We start from the raw sequence: 6,488 nt of genomic DNA on the forward strand, positions 1-6,488 counted from the left end.
CTTAAGCTTTGGAGGAGTGGCATGTTGGAAGATAGAACTAGCCTGTTCAGTGAGGCATATTTTTTTTAAGATTTGCGATCTAGATTTACGTTTTTGGATGCACAAATCCTTCAAAAATTTGGCATAAGCAGGGATCTGTTTGATTGCATCTAGAAGGAGAAGATTAATTTGGACTTGCTTAAACAATTTCAACATCTCGTCGAGTCTTCCTCCCTTCTTATCTGCAAGAATAGGGGTTTTCAGGGCATCCGAAAATGGGACTTTAGGCAAGATGATTCCAGTGCAGTTGGTTCATTCTCTATTTTAAGGTCCTTCTTGTTCTTGGGTGATTTGGCTTCGGATAGAGGTTTAGGGTCGGTCTCATTGGTTTTACCAGTGTGTTCAATGACCTTCCCACTTCTCAGAGTCATGATTGATTTGGCATGTTCAGAAAAAACTTTTGGAGTATTAGAGCTCTCAATCACAAATTGCCCTCTTGGGTTGCTCTCGAGTTGGCTAGGTAATTTTTCTCCTTCCCTCCTACTGAATGCAGTCACTAGTTGACCTATTTGGGTCTCTAGCTTAGCAATGGATTGTGTGTGGGAGTTAAGGGTCGGAGTGTTGACTTCTAATCGTTCTAGTGCTTTCAAAATTTTTTCCTTAAAAGCTAAGCTGTGACCAGTAGTAGACGGTTGAGAAGCATTTTGAAATTGATGGTATGGTCCATGCCTATATGTTGGGTCCTGATATTGAGGTCGAGGTGCGGCAGGGCCAACCACTGGTTGTGGTCCTAAGAAAAATTTGGATGGTTTCTCCAGTCGGGGTTATAAGTGCTCGAATATGGATCATTTCCTGGTCTGCGAGCTTGTTGGACTTGAGCTTGCTGAACCTGCTCGTGCACAAACTCAGAAAATTGAGGTGCGGCTGGGCATTCACTAACAAAATGGTTCGGACTTGCACACAATGCACAAACTTCTTGGATTGGGTTAGGTAGAATCGGGGATTGTCCAGTATTTAGAAGACGGTCTAATTTTTGGGACAGTTCATCTACCTTACTGTGAATATCCATGACGTTTTCAATCTGATAAATTCTACTTTTTTGTTGAAGCATGGGTTGTTCTCTAGAAGTGGCAGACATATGATGTAAGAAATTCTACTAAGTGTTTCAAAGAGCCGCCAGGCTTCATCCTCACTCTTTAGCATGAATGTCCCACCACATGATGCATCAACCATTTGTCGGTGTTTCTCCGATAGACCATCATAAAAATACTGACAAAGTTGCCATTTAGGGACAGCATGGTGTGGACATTTACAATGAGATCCCTTAACCTTTCCCATGTCTCATGAAAAAGTTCACCCTCCAATTGGGAAAAACTGGTGATAGCTTTTCTAATTTGATTTATTTTTTCAATTGAAAAGTATTTCTTGAGAAATTCTCTCTGAAGATGATCCCAAGTTGAAATGGTTATAGAGTCTAAGGAGTTTAACCAATATTTGGCTTGGTCCTTAAGTGAGAAAGAAAACAGTTTCAACCTAAGGGCATCATCTGAGAAGTTTTAGATTTTTACTGTGGTACAAATTTCAAGAAATTCATCCAAGTGTTTGTATGGGTCCTCGTTACTAAGTCCATAGAACGATGGCAATATTTGAATAATGCTAGACTTAATCTCATATTGGGTAGCTTCTACTGGAGGTGCTTGAATGCATGGAGAGTAGGTATACGAGGATGGAGTAAAGTATTCTCTCAATGAGCGTGGAGGATTAGCCTCACCAGGTGCAGTCATGTTTCTAACTCGGATAGTCCTAAGAGTCTTTTCTAATTCTTCGTCTAATGGTTGCAAGTCGGGTTTTAGTGATCGTCGACCTAACATGCAACTAAAAGGTCTATGTAGGACTATCCTAGTCTGTTAAGGAATTTTTTTTTTGTATTAAGAGGAGAAGAGAAGAGAGAAAAGAGTTCTAAAGAAGAGATCCTAAGAAGTCCTAAAACTAATAGAAGAATTAGTTGTGGTTAGATTTTAATTACAATCAAGTTAGCACGCAGTGGACTCTCTATCCTAAAGTTACCCTAGTTCTAGACAGCTCCTAACTGTAGTTAGCCTTCAAGCCCTCCAAGTCGGAGCTTGACCAACCAACTGGCCAGGTAAGTGTAAAGTTGGTGGGAGTCCCCCCGTTGCTTTCCTTAGACACCAATTAAATTGGCCAGGTCAGCGAACGGAACCAATTAAAAACCACCTTCCTTCGGGCCCAGTCGTCCCGCAAACCACTTGCCTAGAAACCAGCTAGCTGACCAAGTCTAATCTGGTTCAACTCTCAGGGTCACTTGTCCTAATGAGCTCGAAATTCTTAGGGTCAACATCTAATTAATTTTAGATTAAGGTCTAGGTTATGCAAATGCAAGGGAGTGATTTGTGGGCCAAGGAAGGGTGATCAAATCCCCACCTTATCTTAGTTAATGGGTTGCACCCTTAAAATTAATTATGGAGATGCAATGCAAAGAAACAAGGTGTCCAATCAAGTTAGAAATTTTTATATTTGAGGTTACGCTATTTTAGTTAAGTGTTATAAAATTTAGTAGCTTTTTTTTTTTTAATTCAACCGTGCCAAGATCCCCAGCAACGGTGCCAAAATTTGATGCGTAGTCGTTGATAGCACCAAAAATAACTCTACTCACTACGTAGGTAGGATGAGTCGAGATCGTATCCTCAGGGACCTTGGGCTAAGTTGAGATTACAAAATAAAAGAAAGAAGATTGTTTTGATTTAAAAATAAATTATTTTAAAATTGATATAATTAGAAAATAAAGAGCTCGAGAGTTTTGAATTAATTTTGCACTAGCGGAGTTGTATCTCTTTTTTTAATTAAATAGATGGATTAATCTTAAAAAAAATATCTATCTTTCTCGGCACATCCCGTACCCGTAGATCACGACGTGTCTCTAAAAATTACTAGGTAAACAACTCTTCTTTCCTCGCACGCCCGTACCCGTAGATCACAGTGCGTCTCTGAAAATAAAAGTTGTTCCTAATATTAATCTAACAGAAAAGCATAAATAAAAGTATATGAACGAGAGCAAATAAAGAACTCATGACGATTTAAATAAAAAGCATAATCTTTATTGCATATAAAGAAATAAAGAAAGTTTAGAACAATAAATTATCTCTGTGTCTTACAAAATTTCTTCTCCACTCCCGAAACTGCTAGCCTAGCTGCTCATGAAGTAGTCCCTTTCTATTCCTCTATGCAAGGCTCTAGAAGAATTTTTGGCTCCCCCTCCAATGGGAGTACAAAAGCCTTTTTATAGGTGTTAGGAGGGAGGAGTTTTACATGATTTTTCGATGTGGGACTAAAGAAAATACTAAGGACAAAAGATGGATGGATGAGATGGAAAGATCACAAATAGATAAAGAAAATATAAATTCTTCCTCTTGAAGTATTTTCAAATATCATATTTTTTTCCTTTTAATAAGCATTTGTTCGTCACTGTTCCACAGCATCAAATTCCCCACGAACCTGCCTGCCTCGCGCCCGCACCTACGCCCACTGCCTCGCCCACGTTGCTTCCGCGTCGCGCCCTCGTGAGCCTTCTGCGCGCTCACGCACGTGTTAACGCTTCAAAAAGAAACTTTTTTATTCCAAAAAGAAACTTTTGTTTCTTTACAATTACATCTATATCCTTTTAGGTTCCTTGCATAGTATCTTCATTTTCTATAATACCATATGCATCCTTTTTTATTTTAATTTTATTTTAAGTCTAATTTTCTTCAAACTTGAGTCTTTTTGATCTATGAATCGGACTCTTTATATCGACGATACCTTTCCTGTAAAACATAAAAAGAAACATCAAATTCTTAATAAATAAAATAAATTAACTATAATTTTTTGCTTTAAATGACTTAAATTAAGTGTTTATCATCTTTTCTAAACTTTTTCTAAATTGCCCCTACTTTTATTTCTAAATCATTTATCTGCACATGGGCGAGTGTATTGTTATTTTCATCCTTTATTTATTATAAAAGAATCTTTATATTATTCACTTTTTTATGTGAACCACAACACTTACGTAGGTGAAGGAGCCTAGTTACTCGGTGAGAGATCTATGTTTAGATTTTTCTCTTCTTTTTTTTAATGTTGTACTGCTATTGAGTGCCTTAACCCCTTAAGCTTTCTGTCTGACCCATATGACGAGTTTTCAGCCAATATCTTCCTAATCAAATGATTTTAGGATACTAGATATAAAATATCTCTTGAACTTACTTGTTCAAATCAAGCAAGCTACGAGTTAAGGCTAGCCTTACAACGAGCTTTTTTGTCCTCACTTTTTGATGTGAACCTTAATACTTACTTAGACAAAGGGGCCGGTTACTTGATGAGAAGTACTTGGTAACTATTTTATTTTTAAAGTGATATTTTTTTTTAATTTATGAAGAAATATGTGGTTACTCTACACAAACCCATAGGAAGTAAACTCTTCTTTCATGCTGGTAGGAGGATTTAGAAGTATTCACTGAAAAATATTTATGTTCTAGACTTAACTTTTTATTGAGTTTTCATAATACATGATCCCTCAATGTCTCACAAACTCTCTGATCTATGCATCAATTTATTTTTAAAAAAAATTACTTAGTTCAGCTTGATTCTTTAAGTATAATTAGATGCCTAAACGTTAAATACTAACTTACTTGAAAATCTTAAAAAAAATTAATTATTATTTTCTCCCTAACTTAATCAATATTGTCCTCAATAAAGAAAAAAAATAAGGGTGCAATAGGTAAAAAAGGATAGGAAAGAATACATCTGACTCACTGTGTTCTTAGTTCAGTAAGAATCTTTAGATATCCTTGAGGATTCATATTTGGCTCCCCCCAACTTATTTACTGAAGTAACTGAAGTAAAAAACTTCAACAAACTAAAGAGAGAAATGAAATTAAACTACTAAGATCTGGATTGCCTCCCAATAAGTGCTAAGTTTAACGTCTTTAGCTAGACGCTAAAAGAGTGCTTATCTTATTCTTGTCCGAATCTTAACATGGATCTATAATTTTCTTGTGATTCAGGCTTTTCCTCAAAGTATTTTCTATATGGAACTATTATGTGACTCATTCCTTTGACAACTAACAATTCTTCCTCTACAATTAGATTTAGGTATAGCTTAAGTACTAGTTGAAATTTTAAGGACCTAGATCTATGTACTCGATGTGCTGAGGGAGTATTTCTGGATCCTCTATTGTTGCATCTTTCTTTTTAGGCAAAGGTTCAACCAGTGTCATGAGGGGTTCAACTAGTAATTCTGGTCTTGGCTGAGTGTAATAGTCACTAGGTGTGGATACCTCATTATTATTATCCACTTCGGGTATCTCCTCCAATTCCTTTGATCTGAATATTCTTGACTGATCGAACTGGTCTTGAAGTTCTAGACCATTCTGAGTTCTAGGGTCAACCTCAAGTTGGCTTGATAATTTATCCTCTTCTAGTTCATTGGCCGCTGAATCTGATTGGCCCAATTGTTTTAATAATTGGTCAGTGATTTGCATGAAATTATTGAGAGTATTTTTAACATTTGAGATTGATTGTCCAAGACTTCTAACTCTTTTCTAATTTTTTTTTAATTTTTTTTTTTTTTTTTTTTTTTTTTTTTTTTTTTTTTTTTTTTTATTTTGTTATTCATTTTTTTTTAATTACTTTTCTTGTAACATTTTTGACTCATTGAACTTCATTGATTGGTATTGATAATGCATTGCTAGAGTTGTATTGATGTCCTAATTCTAAGACTTTAATTTACTGGTCAGTTTACAATTCTAGTATCTTTAAACTCTCTTGTATAAATATATGCATCTTCAATTCCAATGAATGTAAGATGCATGTTAATTATTTGAGGGCCAATTGTAAAATTGTTAGCTAAGGATCTAATTTTAGACGGTTACACAGAGCTAATCGAATAACATAAGTCCTGTATGGTTTTAGGTTGTCTAATAAAATCTATTTCTTTCTCAGTGATCTTATAGATTTGTAGGCTTTAAATTGTGTCTGGCAATCATCGTTTTATCCTAACAAATTTTTTTTTAAATTTAATTTTTTTTATTTTTTTATATATGTGAGAGAAAGAGAGAAGAAGAAGAAGAAGAGTTCTAAAGATGAGAGTCCTAAAGAGTTCTAGACCTATAGATGATAGATGAGAGTGTTTTAATAGATTTAACTTTTAAAAGTAAGTAAGTTATTAAACAAATTAAAATTCTACTTATGGTTATCCTAATTCTAGATAGCTCCTAACTACTAAGGCTATCTTTGACTTCGAAGATGAATCGAATTGACCAGATAAGTTAAGATCGGTGGAAAGCTCTTCATACTCTCACAACGGACCTAATTAGAGAATCACTTTTCTTCGAAACAGTTTCTGAACTATTTTTCTAGACACTGACAGGCTAACCAACTTGAATCCGATCCAACTCTTAGGTTTTCTTGTCCTAATGAGCTCGGGTGTCCCTAAGGTTGACGTCTAATTGATTTTA

At 35.5% G+C, this 6,488-nt stretch overlaps 1 non-coding gene across 1 annotated transcript; it reads left to right on the forward strand.

Annotated features, from left to right (window-relative positions):
- The first annotated feature begins 1,270 nt into the window (after positions 1 to 1,270).
- On the forward strand, positions 1,271 to 1,375 carry LOC140854533 (small nucleolar RNA R71). Its single transcript, XR_012137739.1, has one exon. It is a non-coding gene; the product is annotated as a small nucleolar RNA R71 (small nucleolar RNA).
- The last annotated feature ends 5,113 nt before the right edge of the window (positions 1,376 to 6,488 follow it).

This window comes from Elaeis guineensis, unplaced genomic scaffold (assembly GCF_000442705.2).
Source record: "Elaeis guineensis isolate ETL-2024a unplaced genomic scaffold, EG11 Super_Scaffold_1000033, whole genome shotgun sequence".
In the NCBI taxonomy this organism is placed as follows: Eukaryota; Viridiplantae; Streptophyta; class Magnoliopsida; order Arecales; family Arecaceae; genus Elaeis; species Elaeis guineensis.